General features: G+C 47.8%; 1 long non-coding RNA gene across 2 annotated transcripts; it reads right to left on the bottom strand.

The window, feature by feature from the left end:
* Positions 1 to 361: 361 nt before the first annotated feature.
* On the bottom strand, positions 362 to 1,852 carry LOC122910592. 2 transcript variants are annotated; one of them, XR_006385247.1, is made up of 4 exons: positions 1,773 to 1,852; positions 1,551 to 1,626; positions 748 to 838; positions 362 to 649 (listed from the first exon to the last, which is right to left on the bottom strand). It is a non-coding gene; the product is annotated as an uncharacterized LOC122910592 (long non-coding RNA). The 2 variants fall into 2 exon arrangements; XR_006385246.1 differs by lacking the exon at positions 748 to 838.
* Positions 1,853 to 19,139: the final 17,287 nt, after the last annotated feature.

The raw sequence follows: 19,139 nt of genomic DNA, 5'->3' as shown, positions 1-19,139 counted from the left end.
AGGCTGGGTGTGATCAAGGAGCAGAGGGGATGTGAGCAGCTGTTGCAGAGCGACAGCTCTCCCGGATGGCACGTACAGCCGATGAGCCAAACATTTCATACCTCCATGTCTTGGCGGATGCTGTTCCCCGATGGGAATGCCCTTCCCACCCTCTTCTTAGAAAATAGAAAAGCAATGCTCATTTGTTAAGGTTCACTCCTCCAAGGATCAGTCTGTCTTCTCCCCCTGGGCAGAAAGACTTGCTCCCTCTTCACAGTTTCATTGTTAGCTGAGCCTCAGTCACATTAAACAGGAGTTAATCTAGTAGGAAAGACAGTATTCTATTTTTTTTAATTTTTTATTTAAATTCAGTTAGCCAACATAGAGCAAATCATTAGTTTCAGAAAGACAGTATTTTAAAATTCTCAGCAAGCACTCGGTGCTGGGCTGAGCTTGGTTGGTGTTCAGTAAATAGAGTAAGTGTTTGTTGACTGACTGGCTGGTGCGTGGTGGGCCATCTCCGAGGACTGACTGCAGGCAGCTCAAAAGGAACACTTCCTGGTTTAGCCTCAGCCTCTGCTCTGGGCACTACGGCTTCTGAGACCATCTTCTCCTGAGGCTGGGTTGGGTGGAGAGCAGCCAGGATGCCTGCATTTTCCCCTCTTTGAACCTGCCGCACACAGGAAAGGCAGCAGGTGCGGGGTGCGCGGACCGCACTGGCTCAGACCGCAGCGCTCCCCCACCTCAGGTCCCTGCTTCTGTCCTGACCTCATTCCAGGGCTCGCTGCCTGTGCTGGTTCCTTCATCCCTCAGAGCTCCAGCTTCTCTCCCTTCTCTGCCTTCCAGTGGCATCTGCTTCCTAATGAAGCAGAGAAGGCGGAAGCCTTCAGGAAAATCCCACAGGCTCCCCCACCCCATCATGTGAGCTCTATGCTTAAGTTCCCCTTCTCTGCTGTTACTAACTGGGTCTTGCCTACCAAGGTAACCCTCCCACCTGACACCCCATTCCCTACCACACTGTTCAGCAGCTCTGGCCATTCTCCCCTCTCTGCTGCAACCTTGTCACCATCACATAAGTGTTCTTGCTTCTTCTTTTTTTTTTTTAAGATTTTATTTATTTATTTGACAGACAGAGATCACAAGTAAGCAGAGAGGCGGGCAGAGAGAGAAAGAGGAGGAAGCAGGCTCCCCGCTGAGAAGAGAGCCCTATGGGGGGCTGGATCCCAGGACTCTGGGATCATATCCTGAGCGGGAGGCAGAGGCTTTAACCCACTGAGCCACCCAGGCACCCCATTGCTTCTTCTATCTTAAAGGAAAAGATCCTCTCTCAACCTCACTGCCCTTGAGGTGTTGCCCATTCTCTCATTCTCTCTACAGCAGGCACTTTCAAAGGCTATGTGGATTGCTTGTCTCCAGCTCTTTCTCCAATGCCCCCCCCACTGCCATGCAGCTGTGAGCCCCACCCCCACAGTTCCGTAGGGCCTCCCCCTCACCCCCATCTGCCTGCTGTCACTCTCACTTGTGCCTGACAAATGTGAGCCTCCCTTCTGCCCAGTACATGGTACACGTACCTCACATTCTCTTGGTTTTGCCTGGCTGGTTCCTCATCGCCAACATCAACACATTAATGAACCCCCAGCATGCAGCCTTTAGAAAAAAAAAAAAAATCTAAAAAAATAATTATATATACATATATATATACACACACACACACACATATATATACACATACACACACCCTCATTCCCTTGATTACCGCATTTAATCTCCTAGATTTAAATGCTATCACTCACACACACACAAATAAATGTCTACTTCATAAACTTCACAAGAAAAAATCCACTTCCACAAGCAAAAGTTCCTGTTTTCACAACCTTCCCTACCCAGGAAGGAGTTAGAACAAAGTCCTGTGCGCAGTAAGGATTGCCCCTCCAGCGAGGGAGGGTTTCCCAGTTGGGGGCTAGTAAATGTTTAACAACCAGCTTTCTCCGAAAGCCCCAATCTGGACAATTTTCAATGACTGTGGTACAAACACCTGCACTGTGGCTGGCCTTCACCGAGATTCTCACAACCGGCTCACGAATCATCTGCTCCTGTGAGCTGGTAGGAGCCAGCTCTGGCCCTGTCCTGATTTTAGCCCAAACTCCTTCATCGCACCATTTGACCTATTCTCCTGAAGAATGAGTAGCGAGTGGACATACACGCAGTCACTGTGACAACACCTTGTGTGTATTATTTAAGACTGGTATTAGTTAGGGGTGCCTGCGTGGCTTGGTCGATTAAGCGGCTGCCTTCTGCTCAGGTCATGATCCCAGGTCTTGGGATGGGGAGAGCAGGGAGCCTGCTTCTCCCTCTCTCTCTCTCCTCTTCTGCCATTCTCCCTGTGTTCTCGCTCTCTTTCTCTCTGTCAAATTAAAAAAAAAAATTAAAAACTTTAATTAAAAAAAAAAGACTGGTATTAGTTAGTATGTTGATTCCATTGCTTTAATTTAAAAAGACCCGAAATAACTTGTACACCAATGTTCATGGAAGCATTATTCGCAATAGCAAACAGGTGGAAACAACCCAAGTGTCCACCAACAGATGAATGGGCAAACAAGGGTATGTAGCCACAATGGAAGACTGTTCAGCCTTAAAAAGGAATGAAGTTCTGACGCAGGCTACAATGGGGATGGCCTTGAAAGCTATGCTAAGTGGATATGCCAGACATAAAAGGACGAACGCTGTGTGAGTCCACTTATATGAAGACCCAGAATAGTCAGACTCATAGACAGAAAGTAAAACGGTGGTTCCCAGGGGCTGGTGGTTGGAGGGACTGAGGAGTTCGTGATTCACAGGTACAGAGTTTCTGTTTGGGATGATGAAAATTTCTGGAAATGGATAGTGGTGATAGTGGCAATGTACTTAAGGCCACTGAACTGTCCACTTAAAAAGGCTTCCAATGGTAAATTTGATGTTCTATATATTTTACCACAGTAAAACAGTTTTAAAGAAGACTCAAAATAATAGAGGCTTACACACCATTTCTGTCACTCATGAAAGTCTGAGCAGGTGGTGCTGCTGGCCAAGGCTTCTGCTCCCTGAGTCCGAAGTCACGGCCACGTGGGCTGTCCCCATCATGGTCCCCACAGACAGCTTCTGCTGCCCAGATCCCGACAGCACTGCAGCCAGCAAGAGGAGGGAATGTGGGGGCGTGGCCGCGCTCCTTCCCTTTGCGCATATGGGCTGGATCTTGCACAGGAGACCTCCCCTTTTATCCCATTAATCAGAAGGTATTTATCTAACCACAGCTGAGACTGAGACATGTAGTCGTTCATCCAGACAGCTGTGTGTTCAGCTAAAGTTTCTACTACTCCGTAAGAGGGGAGAATAGATATCAGGATATAGTTAGTAATCCCTCTCAAAAGCCATAATAATCTTGTGGAGTTACCACTACTACCCCCATTTTAGAGAAGAAGAGTTTGAAGCTCGGAGTGATTAACTCACCTGAAACCTGAAATCCTGAAAAACCTGAAAACCCTGTTCTGTCTGGCTGGGAAGCCTGCGCCCTATTAACTACTCTATGCTCATTCCCTCCAAGGAATGACGTTCATCTGATGTCCCCTCCAGAGATATTGCAAAGAAAAGCACCGGCTGGCTGGGGTGGGGAAGGAGAGCCATACAGACTCAGCCCTAGTGGCAGCTGGGATGGTGGCTGTGAAGTGACTTCGGGGTGCTAAATGGCTGTCCGCATGGCACGTGCTAGAGTAGGCTCTTCTCTAGCCCGCGGGAACTGCTTATTCAGTGTTCAGGAATTTTCTGTAATGGTTGTGTAAACACAACCATTCTAAAATCAGATCATATACATTTACAATTAAATTATAAAAACAAAGCTAATACTCAGATGTGTCACTTCCTAGTTATTTCACTATGGTTTACTATTCTTTATGCTGTTGGGGTTATTTGTGTCAATGGTTCTCTGCGTGGTGGACAATTGATGTAATGGAGAGCTGCTGTCCATTTCCTGCCCATTCTGTGTCCAGTGACATCGCTCTGGTAACTTGATATTGGCCTTGGCAGGGCGGGACATGTTAGCAACACAGCAATCTGCCAAGGTTACGATCAGAGCGTTTGGCCACTCACTGGCAGAGCAGTGCCTACATGGAAAGGTGGTAATGATGGGGTCACGGGGAAGCAGCCTGACGGGCCCTGGTAGAGAAAGTACGCACCTCCATCCCTCTGTCCCTTCCCTCCTGCATTCTGACTGCTCAGTAAAAACACCTGCGGAAGAAAACTTTCCTAACTGCCATTTTTTTTTTAAAGCAGTTTCACGTTCATTTGAAGTTCAGTTAGCTTTTGCCTTGCATAGTTGAATGCTCAGTTATTAGGCACGCGCACATTAAGGATTAGTATGTCTTCTTGGAAAATTGACCCCTTTATCATTCTGTGAGGCCCTTCCTTATCCCCAGTAACTTTCCTTGCTTGGAATTCTGCTCTGTCTGAAATTAATGCACAACCACTCCAGCTCCCCTGATACGTGTTACATGGTATGTGCTTCTCCATCCATTTACTCTTTTTTTTTTTTTTAAGATTTTATTTATTTATTTGACAGACAGAGATCACAAGTAGACAGAGAGGCAGGCAGAGAGGTGGGGGGAAGCAGGCTCGATCCCAGGACCCTGAGATCATGACCTGAGCCAAAGGCAGAGACCTAACCCACTGAGCCACCCAGGCACCCTCCATCCATTTGCTCTTAATCTATGTGTGTCTTTATATCTAAAGTGGGTTTCTTATGAGCAACATATAGTTGGGTCTGGTTTTTTGATTCACCCTGACAATCTCTGACTTTTAACTAGTGTACTGATGTTTAAAGTGATTTTTTTATATAGTTGGATTAATATCCATCATATTCACTACTGTTTTCCATTTGTTGTCCATGTTCTATATTCTTATTTTTGCCTTCCACTCTTTTTCAGCCTTTTGTGCTTTTAATTGAGTGTTTTATTATTCCATTTCCCTTCTTTGTCAGCATATCAGCTATACTTCCTTTCTTACCTTTTTATTGCCCTAGAGTTTGCAACAGACCTTTGCAGGTAATCCAAGTTCGTTTTCAAATAATACTACAGCACGTCACAAGTAGTGTGAGCACCTTATGGCAATCATCATCTGATTTCCTCCTCCACCCCTTCTCTCCTTGCTGTCACTCATTTCTCTCATACATACGCAGATATGTACATTTGCATACACTGTCAAATGCAGCGTTGGTATTGTGTTGAGCAAATGCATCTGTTAGATCAACTAAAAATTAAAAAAAAATAAGTTTTGTGGGCACCTGGGTGACTCAGTTAGTTAAGCATTCAGCGTTTGATTTCAGATCAGGTCTTGATCTCAGGGCTGTGAGTTCCATTCCCACATTGTGTGGAGCCTACGTTTAAAAAAAAAAAAAAGGAAAAAGAAAAGTTTTTATTTTATTCCCATTACACATATGTTATACCGTCCTACAGTCCTTGGATATTCTGAACTTTTTTCCCCCCTAGGCCCTGTTCTCCTTTTCAGTTTTCAAGGACCCTATTTCTTGATATATCCTCCAACTCAGAAAGCCTTTCCTTAGCCGTGCCCAGTCTACTCGGAAGCCCACCGAAGCATTCTCAGTTTCTGTTAGTGTTCCATCTCCAGCAGTTCTTGGGTTTTTTTGGTTCCTTCTCAGGATTTCCATCCCTGCTGACATTGCCCATCTGCTCTTATGCGCTGTCTACTTGATCCCCTGGAGCCCCCCGCATACACATCCTAGCTGTTTTCAATTCTGGCCTGATCATTCCAACAGCACTGCCCTGTCTCTGCAAATTGTAGTTTTGTCCTTCCGTGTGCCTTGTGCTTTCTCCTTCAAGCTAGAGATGAGGCGCTGCGTCAGAGGAACTGTAAATGGGCCTTTGGGGATGTTCCGGCAAGGTGTGGGGGAGGAAGCCTCCCACAGTGCCGCAAGTGAGTAGGGCTCAGTCTCCTAGTGAACGAGTACCCCTGGACTGTGGATCTCACTAGAGTTTCTCAGTTTATACACTCCCACCCACTTAGGTGGAATGGATGACCAGAGTCGGCTGCAGCTGGGAATTGATCTTCCTCCAGATCACTCAGGCTCTAGTTAACTGGTTTCCCCTGAAACCAGGCCTTCAGGAAAACAAGAGTGCTTGGTGCATTGCAAAATGGTTCTTTTCCCTTCCTCTGCCAAGAGCCTGAGACTTTTTTTTTTTTTTTTCAGATATTTATGGTGGGATCCGGGGAGCCTCTGGAGGTAAGCCTTTCATTACTGTAGGCCCCCCTTTCAGTTGGGCCCCCTGGAGTGAGCTCAGCTTTGCACACTGCACCCCAGCAATGGGCCTGTTGCAGTGGAAGTTTCCCCATCCCTGCACTCGCTCCTACCACACCTTCCACTCTCAAGTCTCTGCTCAGGGAAGCTGGGACTCCCTGGATTCACCCATCTCCCCAGTCTCGGGACAGTGGTTGGCCTGTGCCCTCCTCTCCTTCAAGGGTCCTGGATTCATCCATCTCCCCAGTCTCGGGACAGTGGTTGGCCTGTGCCCTCCTCTCCTTCAAGGGTCCGAGAAGAGTTGTGCATCTCCGTGCCTACAGCTCTCCACTTGTCGGGATGAAATGGCGACTTCAAGCTCCTCACACGTGGAGCTGAAACCCTAAATCTCTGCATGTTTAGAGGTGGAATTTCTGGTAAAGTGTTCAGGGCTCGATGGGGATAAATGATCTGGGCTGGTGTCCACATTCCTATTGCAGCTTTCTGAGGGGCCACTCATGGCTGCCTGAGCCCCCTTCCCGCTTCCATTCTCACAAGTCGCTGTGCGAGTCGAGGGCCCTCTTCCTTCCCGGAGGCTGGAGGCCAGAGCCAGGAGGGAGGAGGGATGGGTGAGGACAAACGGCTCTCTGCCATTTGAGTGGATAACGCCTGTTTCCCTCAGGTGGCCCCTGTCCAACCCCGGATTCATTATGTGATCTGCAGACAGTTGGGGGCTGAGGGTCAGGAGAGGAGACGGACAGCCAGGCAGACGCTGAAGGTAAACCTGAGTGTGATGCAGCCGGGGCAAGAGGCTGCTGCTTCCCCAGGAATCCATGGTCAACACCTAAGAACTCGGCTTCCGTCTTATCAAGATACACACACACGCACCCACGCCTTCCCTTCAGAAGAGAGAAAACCAAGGCCAAAACCAGCAGTAAAAGATGGGGAGGCCCCTGCCTCGTTTTTCTGTGCTAAAAACAAAAGTAATGTGGAGAAAACTTGACCTTGAATGAGAAGCTGAGTTCCCTCAGCTCCAACCACAGCCTCCTTCTCTGCAAGGATGGTCTTCACTATCCAGAGATGTGTTCTGGTTCTGCAAAGGCTCAGGGTGGGCTGGTCATGTCCATGTTTGGCCCCAACAGTTAAGCCTTTATGCGCCTGACTGGCTCAGGTGCCAAGTGCAGGCTGTGACCTTGGGCCAGGTAGATGCGAGGTGCTCCTGCCAGAGATAGCAAGCCATACGGCAATCCTTCATGTCTGCCACCCACCCAGCAACGCTCTGAAGCCCTGTGAATGGCTGAAGTTCTCAGCAGGGCTTTATTCGCCTCTCCAAACCAAGAAAGGTTCAAACACTCACTTCACCATTTCCAGCTCTGCGGCCTGAACTCGTTCCCTTATTTCTGACTCTAAGCCTCTAATTCCTTTTTTTTTTTTTTTAAGATTTTATTTATTTATTTGACAGACAGAAATCACAAGTAGAAGGAGAGGCAGACAGAGAGAGAGAGAGAGAGAGAGAGAGAGGGAAGCAGGCTCCCTGCTGAGCAGACAGCCCGATGCGGGACTCGATCCCAGGACCCTGAGATCATGACCTGAGCCAAAGGCAGCGGCTTAACTCACTGAGCCACCCAGGCGCCCCCTCTAATTCCTTTTTTATGAAATGGAGTGTGAGAACTCCATGAGCTCAGGACTTGGGAACACTGAACAGATGTGGGTATCTTTGTCCCCTTCTGCCCCCATCCCCACCTTCCAGGAGATGGCAAACCCTCTTCTCCTTCATTCTCTACACCACACATTATTCACCCTCATTTCTCTCTCTCTTCCCCAGGGGTCAGGTTCCTGTGAGCGCTGTTGGCTGAAGGGACTCTTTCAACACATCTGTCCACTTCCAAAATTCCAGGATCAAGGTATCTAAAAGAACAACGGCCACCCCCCACCTCGGCTACTCCCTGCTTTCCCACTTAGAGTCTCGATGGTGTCCTGGAGCTCCCAGGCTGCCTTAGCTCCCCTTTGCTGATGTCCAAGTGACCATAAGGTTAATAATAACTTAAAGCAACAGAAATCCACTGTTCTGGAGTTCAGGAGTCCAAAATGGGCCTCTCCGAACTAAGATCAAAGTGCCCAGCAGGCTACGCTCTTTTCCCCGAGGCTCAAGTGGAGAGTCAGTTTCCTGACGTTCTCCTGCTTTCCTCGGCCCATGGCCTCCTCCCATCTTCAACGCCGGCAATGTCCAATCAAGTGCTTTGCACCTTCACATCCCTGTGACTTTACCTCTCCTGCCTCCTCCCTTTTCCACATTTAAAGACCCTTGTGATTACACTGGGCCCGCCTAGACACTCCAGGATACTCTTCCTACACTAAGGTCAGCTGATTGGCGACCGAAATCCCTCCTCATCATGGACACAAATTAAGGCACTGTCATCTCTGGGGACACCATTACTATGTCCATTGCACAGGCCAGGTCAGAAAGCCCGATGGAGTCTTCTCCGCACAGTACAGCTGGAGGAACTTTCAAAACATGAGGCAGTCAGCCATCCCTTGGCTGCCCTTGTCCGCCGATATTAAGGAAAGGATCTTGAACCAAATCCCCTAGGCCTGGACTGTCTGGCCCCTGCTTTCCCCTTTGGCTTCATCTTGGGCCTCTCTCCTCTCCTTTCCCTCCTCCTGACCTACAAGCTTCAAATAGTCCCTCAGCACCCCCACCCCAGCTCTGTCCTGACACCTGGTCTTCGCAAGTGCTGTTCACTCTGAGCGAACTGTCCTTCTCTTTCCAATCCTTGTGTTGCGTGTCCTCAGCTTCTAGGCTGTGGCCTAAAGGTCACTTCCTCAGGGCTTCACCCCCCTATGAGGCTGTCCACCTCTCCACCCTTGCATTTACCATGATTTGTTCAACAGCTACTCAGGTGAAAACTGCCATGGGAACAGTGTGGACGGCAGAAGGACACCCCTTCCCCAAGGATGTCTACGTCCAAACCCCCAGAACCCGCGAATGCAGTCCTTTGCAGGGGCTTTGCAGGTGTGATCAAGTTAAGGCTCTTGAGATGGGGAGATTAGCTGAGATTAGCCAAGTGGGCCCAATGTCTTCACAAGGACCCTCACAAGAAGGCCACAGAAAGCCAAGGGTCAGATGGAGGAGCTGGGGGGAGAGAACTGGAGGTGGGCGTGATGTGCTCTGAAGGTGGAGGAAGGGGCTTGAATGCGGGGACACAGACAGCCTCTGAAGTTGAGGAAGGCCTTCGGAAGAAGCCAGCCCTGTGGACACCTGGATTCTAGACTTCTGACTCCCAGAACTATCAGACGGTAAGTTTGTGTGGTTTTAGGCCACCAGTCTGTGTTAGCAGTTTGTAGGCACCTGACCCAAACAGGTGCTGAGTCTCTGTCTACTCAACATGGTATCACATGAGGTCGGGACAGAGCTTCCCACATTGTAAAGGCGTCCTGTATAGTACAGAGGAATGAAGAGCGAACCTGGCAGGAACTGGCTCCCAAAGAAAACGTCCAGCATTCAGAGGTCATGGCCCCCAGCCGCTCACGCCCTTCCTGTGTCTGCTTCCTCTCCAGGCCACACCCAAAGGAAACAAGGCAGAAAACCATTCCTTAGACCTCACAGGCGAACAACAATGAAAGGAAGACCAGGAGGACGTGCCGTAGCTTTGGGAAAGATCAGGACAGGCTGCCTTTTCCACTGCTGTCCAGCCTGACAGGGCCACAGCCTGTAGCTGTAAGCCTCTGGAAAGGAAGCCAAGGAAGAGGCTCTCCTGAGGGAGCAGACTGTCCCAGGTCACTTAGTCATAGGAGCAGGGAAAGCGTCCAGGGCCTCCGACTGATGGGGAGGTGAGAGGGGGGCATAGCGCCCTACGATGTACATGGTCCCGGGGAGGTGCCAGGCCAGGCTGCCTAGACTGGGCACCACGTACCCCCAGCTCCCTTGCATCCCTGCATCCCACCCTGCTCCCCCCCACCCCGCTTGACTGGGTGCCCAAATGAATGGAGCTCACAGCCAGAACCTTGACAGCTTCTCATGTTTGGAAAGCAGGGAAGCAACAAAGGAGGAGTGAGTGTAGCAGGAGGCCGTGGGTGGAGAGAATGAACTGCCGGTGCGGGGCGGGGGCGGGGGGGGCAGTGGTGAGGTTAAGGAGGGAATCCAAACATATCCACAGTGTTTATGTCCTCAAAAATAAATGAATCTGAATATGGCAAAATGCTAACATTCATTGAATCTGAGAGTGGGTTATATATCCTTTCACTTTTTCTACATTTAAAATATTTTAAGAAGAATCGAAAAATGGACAAAGTACTGCTCTCTGATATGTATTCATAAAGGAGTCCCACAAATTCTCTATCACATACACACTGCTTTTTACAGAGCCTGACTGCCCACCCTTTCTCCTTTTCTTCCCATCATTAAATCATTTTCTGTGCATGTAGAATTTATAGAATTACAGTACATAGTCTTAGTGCTTTTTAAAAATTCAATGAGTTTTCTTATCAATTTAATTATTTCAACACATTGTTCGAGTTAATTAACTTTCACTGAGTTGATTTACTTTTATAGTCAAAAAAGGTTTTTAAGCTCAACAAAAAAGATTTTTAGAAGTCAACATAAAAATGTATGTTTATTGTTGAAATTGTAGTTTTAAAAACATTTATCTGCATTTTCCAATCACCGGACCAGCCACTACCCAGACGTAAACTCTTTTCAGATTTCGTATATTTCCTTTTGATTGCATTTAAGTACAAGGGGAAATATGTGATTGACACAGATTTGTCTTCTTTTTTTCCCCTTAGCCTTGCACCATAAGCATTTTATCGTATTACCAAGAACTTTTTCTAAGCATCATTGTAATGGGTCCTCAACATTCCTTAAGGTATATATACCATAAATTGTTTGCGCACCCCTCCCCGCCAGCACTTAGAATATTCTGGTGTTTCCCTGTAGTGCTGAGGCCAACATCTCTGTGTGTGAATCTTTGACCCGCAGTGTGTTTGTTTCCTCAGGGCATTTTCTAGAATTGGAGTTACCAGGTGAAAGTGTGACACACAGTGTGTGCGTCAAGCTCTTGGCAAAAGCTGCCAAATCCCCACTGCAAAGGATGTGACCCAGCAATGTGGCCATTAGAGAATATCTGCATGCCAGTCAGCATAGCAAGAATTTCGGAAACCTATCTCGCTGTTGTAATTTGCTTTTCTTTCATCATGAGCTAGCTTGAACATTCTTTTGCTTAACTGCATGGAGCGTTTTCCTGTCTGATTGGCTCATGCTCTCCCCAGAATCTGTGCCCGTGCCCTGCCTGCATGCACACACCCTTTATCTATGAAAGACAGCATCCCTTTGTCTACTTGGTCCTTGAAAACCATTTTGTCCCAGTCTGCGTTAGCTTCTGCTTCAGGTAAGCCGAGTCTTCAATTCTAGAGTGGCAGCTCGTCCTGTGACCTCAGTTCTGGGATGGGTCCAGAGGTCTCGGACCTTCCAGTTTTCCCAGCATTCTCTGGAGGACAGGAGTAATGACTGTTCTGTGTGTCACAGTGTTAGGGCTGAAACCAGAAGAGACTTATAAGAAATAAGAAATAAGAGACTTATTTCTTTGGGAGCTTTTAACTTCTGAATTCAACTTCTTAATGGTAATAGGACTATTCTACCATTAAAGAAGTTTGATTTGTAATTTAAAAGCTCCCAGAAAGACATCTGTAGGCCCATGGTTACACTGGAGAAGTCTACCAAACACCGAACAGTTCTAGAGCTTTTTAAAATGTTTTGCCTGAGTGATTTTCTAGATCTAATCCTTTCTCTGTTACTACAAATTTTCATTTTAACCCAAAATGTATTTCTAGTTTGCATGTCTAATTATGTATTTGTCTTCAATATTGACCACTAGAATATGCGCTGCATGATTCTTAATCACCATGTTCACTTTATATTTTAGCATATTCTCTATTCCTCCAATGGAAGCTTCAATTCTCTTTCCTTTCTCTATATATTTCTGACTTTGCTGATAGAATTTTAAACACGTGCTGGGAGAAATGAAGCCTACCTTGTACCAACTGCCTCTGAGTGTAGTGTGAGGTGGGCTCTTTGGATTTTCATTGGCATAAAAACAAAAGCAGCAGGGCGCCTGGGTGGTTCAGTGGGTTAAGCCTCTGTCTTCGGCTCAGGTCATGATCCCAGGGCTCTGGAATCGAGCCTTGCATCAAGCTCTCTGCTTGGCAGAGAGCCTGCTTCCCCCTCTCTCTCTGCCTGCTGCTCTGCCTAGTTGTGATCCCTCTTTCTCTGTCAAATAAATAAATAAAATCTTAAAAAAAAAAAAAAAGCAGCAAAAAACCATAGGGGGAAAAATCAGTTTCCTGCTTTGTCATCTCTACTCCATACAAAGGTTGGTTTACTTGCTCTCTGTGGCCATGGAGGGGCGTGCTGTTGGTGCTATGATGAAACATGGCACTAGGGCCCCTTGGAGGCAGGAACCAGGTCCTAACCCCGAGCTCCTAGTCTCCCTCTTCCAGACTGTAGCACAGTCAGACAGAAAGGCCAAAACAGCAGGACAGCTAGGATACTGTTTGGGACAGTCACTTCAGCTCTGTCCTAGGGCCAGCAGAAATCTCAAGAAGTCCCCTCTGCCAGAATTTCAAAAACCAGGCTGTATGTCCAGTGCACCGAGGAAGCTTGTTAAATACAGACTCCTGGCCTCCATGCCAAGGGAGCCTGATTCTGTAGGCTGGGCCTCAGAAGTATTAACAAGAACCCCAAGGTTATTCTGCTAGGTGACCAGTTTTGGAAAGCTTCATTGCAGGGTCTTCCTCGGCCTCCACAAATCTGTCCACCTATACACATCTCAGAACCTATGAGAGGGCTTCTTTCTTTGGAGATCTTTTTTAGAAAACAGGTTTTGGGGGGCGCCTGGGTGGCTCAGTGGATTAAGCCGCTGCCTTCGGCTCAGGTCATCATCTCAGTGTCCTGGGATCGAGCCCCACATGGGGCTCTCTGCTCAGCAGGGAGCCTGCTTCCCCCCCTGTCTCTGCCTGCCTCTCTGCCTACTTGTGATCTCTCTCTCTGTCAAATAAAATTAAAAAAAAAATTCTCTTTAAAAAAAAAAAAAGAAAACAGGTTTTGGGTTTTTCCTCCTGGTGTGATCAGTCCACAAACTTTCCTAATTCCCCTTCAGCTCCTGAGTACACAGCTGGTGCCTGAGCGGGACACCCACAGGACCCAGAGTCAAAGCAAGAGATGAGAAGTCTGCTTGAGTTTAATTTCTGGGCAAGCAGTATGAATGGTATCGCCACATAATGTGTCCCCAGCGCCACAGTCAAGATCAGGATTTTAAAAGCAGCAGGTGGATAGGCTGTTGTTCTCACCAGAACCAGGCCGGTGAGTCTCCTTTGGTAGGTGATGCTTGTGGCCCTGCTGAGCAGGCTAGCCCCTCTCGAGGCAGCAGACTTATGCATCTCCCACCAGGACCTCCCTGCTCTACTGACCGCTCCGTATCTGGCTCCAAATCCATTTCTTCCGCCTTTTCTCATTCACCCCCAAGTCCTGAGCACCACATCCGCATGCCAGGATCTGCTGGGCAAATGCCCACATCCAGAGCAGAGCTCCTCATGATGGTCTTGCCCACAGCCGGAGCTTGTCAGACAAACACGTTTTCCATCTTGCGTATCCAGTCCTGGCCAAATGCGCTCAAAGCAGCACCTGCTTCAATTCCTTTCTTGTACTTTGTCCTGCTCTTGATCTGCTGGAGCAGCTACTGCTGAGAGAGGCCAAAGGTGAAATCAGCTTGACACGGCATCACTGCATCACTGTGTGCCCAACTGCCCTGGGGGTGCAGGAATGGAATTCAGAGGAATCGAGGACTTAGATCTTAGTTCTGGCAGATCTTGTACCTTGTTAGTCCGTCCTCAGATGTGTGCCTCAGCCTCATGAGGGTTTTCCTTCTGTAATGCTGATCAAGCCACTCCCTGCTTCCACATTGGAGCAGAGCCCCCACAAGTGCTGTGAAGCGGGAGGGCCACAGTCCATGAAATCAGGTCACCAGGTGTCTCTGCTTTCCTCACACTCTGGACAATAGGACTTCACATGATCCTTCATTCTCTCTCTCTCTTTTGTAAAAAAAGATTTATTTATTTATTTGACAGAGAGAGAGCAGGAGTAGGCAGAGTGGCAGGCAGAGGGAGAGGGGGATGCAGGCTTCCTGCTGAGCAGAGAGTCCAATGCAGGGCTTTATCCAGGACCCTGAGATCATGACCAGAGCCAAAGGCAGATGCTTAACTGACTGAGCCGCCCAGGTGCTCTGATCCTGCATTCTCTTGACAACTACTGGGAATCTGATTTTCTTTTTTCTTTTTTACGATTTTATTTATTTGACAGAGAGAGACAAAGCGAGAGGGAACACCAGCAGGGGGAGTGGGAGAGGGAGAAGCAGGCTTCCCGCCAAGCAGGGAGCCGGATGCGGGGCTCATTCCCAGGACCCCAGGATCTTGACCTGAGCCAAAGGCAGATGCTTAACAACTGAGCCACCCAGGTGCCCGGAACCTGATTTTCATGGAAGGCATTACCTTTGGGCAGGTAAAGTGGCTCTCCCACTTTCTTCTCCAAGGTCCTTCCACTTTCTGTCCCTCCCACCCCAACAAGGAGCAGGGTGATGCTGTCCAAGGCCTAGCGCTTAACCATTCCCAGTGTAGGATGTCTAGATTGTAAGGCTTGTTTTCTTTTTATCTTACCCTCAGTACTATCATGTACAATTGTCAGGCTGTGCACTGCACAACACCGCAGGATGCCATTTACACAGACTAAGGTGTATGAGGCAATGACTTGCTAACCCTAATCATTCACACTTCCTTTTTTTTTTTTAAAGTTTTTATTTATTTATTTGACAGAGAGAAATCACAAGTAGATGGAGAGGCAGGCAGAGAGAGAGAGAGAAGCAGGCTCCCTGCTGAGCAGAGAGCCCGATGCGGGACTCGATCCCAGGACCCTGAGATCATGACCTGAGCTGAAGGCAGCGGCTTAACCCACTGAGCCACCCAGGCGCCCCTCATTCACACTTCTTGTCTCACCCAGATACCTCCTGATCCGTCTATGCAATGTGCCTCTAAGTCAGGGGTTGGCAAACTTTGGCCCACAGACTGGCTGCCTGGTTTTGTAATATCGTATTGGCACACAGCCACACCCATTCATTTACATATTGTCTATGACTACTTTTGCACTGAAAGGGCAGAGTCAAGTAGTTCTGGCAGAGACCATATTACCCACATTAAAAAAGAAAGAAAAAAAAAATACTATCTGGCCCTTTACTGAAAGTGTGTGTCAATCCCTCTTCCAAATGGAAGGTGGATCTTTATTCTTTCACCCAGTTGTCCAAAGCCTCCAGCTGTAGCCCCCAGCAGAGGGCCTCCCCAGCACTCTAAAATCACCAAAAGGTTCAGACACACCAAGATTTGTCGATAGGCTCTTATCTCTCATTGTGCAAATCATTTAGCCTCTCAGGGCTCTGTCTTGTCCGTGGGTGCAGTGTGAGTGGGACCTATGAGACCTTCAGCCAGTTCTTAAGCCCATTTTACATGTGAAGAATCAGAGTCTGGAGGTGATTTCTCACTGAGGTTGAGAGGGTCAGGTGAGATGGGTCATGAAAATGTTTGTGGGATGCAGCTGTCACCCACTCAACGTCAATCTTCTTAGTTTCCTTTCCTTGTCTTTTCTCCCAACCCCAAAGCTCCCCCCTCCAAAAAACCTTCATGTTCCATATGAGAATGCAGCCAGAAATCCCTGATGGGCTCAGGAGGTGAGCGGGACATTTCTAACAGATGCTTGGTGTCCTGGGTTAGGGTCTGGAGGTCATAGTTAGGAACGCCAGATATCATTCTGGAGATCTTCACACCTCTGAAGGAGTGCCCACACCAGGTGGCCCTATTCCCCAACTCCGGGTCCTGCCTCCTTCAGCCCATGTCACCCTTGTTTAGATGATCCCCTGTCCATGCGGGCCCTCGGGGAGCATTAGCCAGGAGAGGTCTCCAGCTGAGGGTCGCCCCGCTGTCTGTGCTGGCCGTAGCTGAGGGCCTGCGCTGAAATTCCAATCCAGAGATGGCTCAGGGCTGGGTGAGGAGAGAGGACTTTTGTTCTCTGGCTCAACATCTTCAATACCTGTATGGCTCCCATCGCTCATTCTGAAAAATCCAGAAGGAGTCCCTCCAAGCTTTCCTTGACCACTCAGTGGCAGGGGAATAAGGAGACACAAAATAAGTCAAGTGGGCTGAGAACCACAGAGGAGTCTGGGTGTGGGCAAAGCCGCAGGGAGAAGGCCATGTTTCATTACTGAACCATGAATCTCAGCACTCAAGGTCGCAAGTAAATGAAGCTCTGCTCTGTTCTTATGGGCCCAAGAGGACTGTTACCAGCTCGTGTCCCCTCCCAGACACCGAGAAAGGCAGTGTAGCTGAGCCAAGGAAATCTACAGAAAGAGAATTGCCTCCATCAAGTTTCCCAACCTGTGGACCATGACTGGTGGTGACGAAGAGAAAGGTCAGAGCCCACTGAGGATGCCCCCAAGGGCTGGCACCTGCCATCTAGACATACCTGCCAAGAGGAACTCTTACATGGCTGCTTTCCCCTGGCCCTAATCTCCGTCATGCTGACACAGGAGCCAGGGCAGTCTGGAGCCCAGGGCCACCAGACTTTTCCTTGTACTCTTTCTCCCTTCTCTCATTTATGCCCCCACCTCTTCTCTCCTACAATCAAGCCTCTTATAAACATTCCAGGCCCCCTTTTAGAAATTCAATTTTGTTCAATAATTATTGAGTACCCACCCCTGAGCAAGGCATGAGCAGCTCTACTTAGAGGTGCCATCATTAACACAAATGTAAATTGTCTATAAATAAAGACTACTCATTTATTTAAATATACCTAGTGCTTTAGTGAAAAGCTTCCTGTCCCTTTTTATATCTCACCATTCCCCATTTTCCTGATGACATACACCCTCAAGTAGGTTTAGGAAATCCCACAACCCTGAGTGCTCCCATTTAAGGTAACTTTCTTGGATCAGAAGTAGATCTCTAGTAACAGAGCCTGAGACAAGAATTCTGTTTTGGGTTTAAGGAGGTGCTCAGGAGAGAGAGGAAAGCAGATGGAATGGGGGAAGAAGGTGAGTACGAATGTGGTTCCCACGGGAACTCAGATCCGTGAATTGTACCACAGACTCAGTCCCACATGGAGGCGGGGTGAGGGGTGCGGGTTTCTGCACCCCTGTGTCAGTCACTGGGTGCGACGGTATAGCCTCCCAAGCAAGGACAGTCGTGTTTGGCCCAGGGCAAATCTCCAGAGAAGGAGCTAGCTATGAGGTACTAGTGGCCGCCCTCCCGATGATTGGGTGTGGTTGCCCAGCCCAGTAAAGAGGATCTGGGTGGAACACTACAGCACCCAATAGGGCTCACCCCCGAGAGAGCTCTCTGTGGAGTGACAGATCCCTGAATGGATAAAAGAGATTTTTTTTATCTCAACCTCTCATTGCACAAACAAGAGAACTATGGTACAGACAGAGAGGGTGTCTTGCCGAGGCAAGAATCTAGACTTCCTGACATGGCTTCACAGGGCGAGCACTGGCCTACTCTCGTGCCAAGAACAAAACGGTTACAGTGTTAATGAATCAATTCTCCATAATGTCATCTAAAAGGCATCGACTGGGAGCACTGGGTGTGGTGAAAAAATAATGAATACTGTTTTTCTGAAAATAAATAAATTGGAAAAAATAAATAAATAAAATAAAATAAAATAAAAGGCATCGACTGAGGGAGTGAACATAAAGCAGTCACCACCCTTTGCACACAGTATTTTAAAATTTATGGCGGTGTTGCTGTGGAAAAGTGTGTACATATCCCAAAATATGTTTTCCTCCCTGAGTAAAGGACGTTTAAAAGGAAGTGCTATATTTGTTTCTTGGAGAGAAACGTGATTCAAATGTAAATGGCTGTGAAGGGCAGGACTAGGACAATGGTCCAGATGTGAAAGGCAAACACAAGGGTATGCTGTGGAAAATTTTGTTCTTGAATGTTTTAAGCTTTTATTTTTTTTATATGGCATGACTTGAAATTTTGACCTTAATACAGAAAACTGCCATGTCAGTTTTATAATGCAAATTTAAAACAACCTATTCATGGTGCCAGACTCTGTTTTTTCAAGACCGCTTTCATTTGCAGCAAACTGATACATTCATTCAACAAATAGTGACTGTATGATTCCATTTGAAACCATGTCCTGATATTTTGGAGCAAGACATTTACTCTGTCAACTTCAGGGAGAATAGGCAACGCTTTTTGTAAACCAAGTGTATCACCAAGTTTCTGGTATCCGACAGAACTGATTATGAATACATGCAGTGACAGACAAGCTCAGAGTTGTCTGGTGACCTCTGTTGCCTTTGTGTGATCTTGTCCCCTGAGTGTGGATGAGATATGTGACTTCTTTTAACCAATAGAACCTGGCAAAGCTGATGAGATGTTCCCTCTCTGGTTATAGTACACAAATGTAACTTCTGTCTTGCTGGTGGATTTGATTGCCTTCTTAGCTTATAAGCTTTGATGATAGGAGTGACCACACTGGGGAGGTTCATATGGCAAAGAAATGAGGGTGGCCTTAGCTGCCAGTCACTTGGGAACAGAGGCCCTCCATCCATCAAGCTCTATGGAACTGAATCCTCCCCCAAGTGATCATGTGAGCTCAGAAAGCTGGTCCTTTCCCATTCAAGCCTTCAGATGAGGGCACCACCCTGGCAGCCATGACAGTAGACTTGGGAAGGATCCTGAGCCAGAGGACCCATGACACCATGCCTGGATTCCTGATCCACAAGCTGTGAGATAATAAATGTGTGTTGCTTTAAGCCACTAATTTTGTGGTTATTTGTTACACAGCAGTAGGTATGCA

The sequence above is a fragment of the Neovison vison genome, chromosome 6, assembly GCF_020171115.1.
Source record: "Neovison vison isolate M4711 chromosome 6, ASM_NN_V1, whole genome shotgun sequence".
Lineage (NCBI taxonomy): Eukaryota > Metazoa > Chordata > Mammalia > Carnivora > Mustelidae > Neogale > Neogale vison.
The sequence above is the reverse complement of the archived record's forward strand: the minus strand, read 5'-3'. Positions and strand labels throughout refer to the sequence as shown.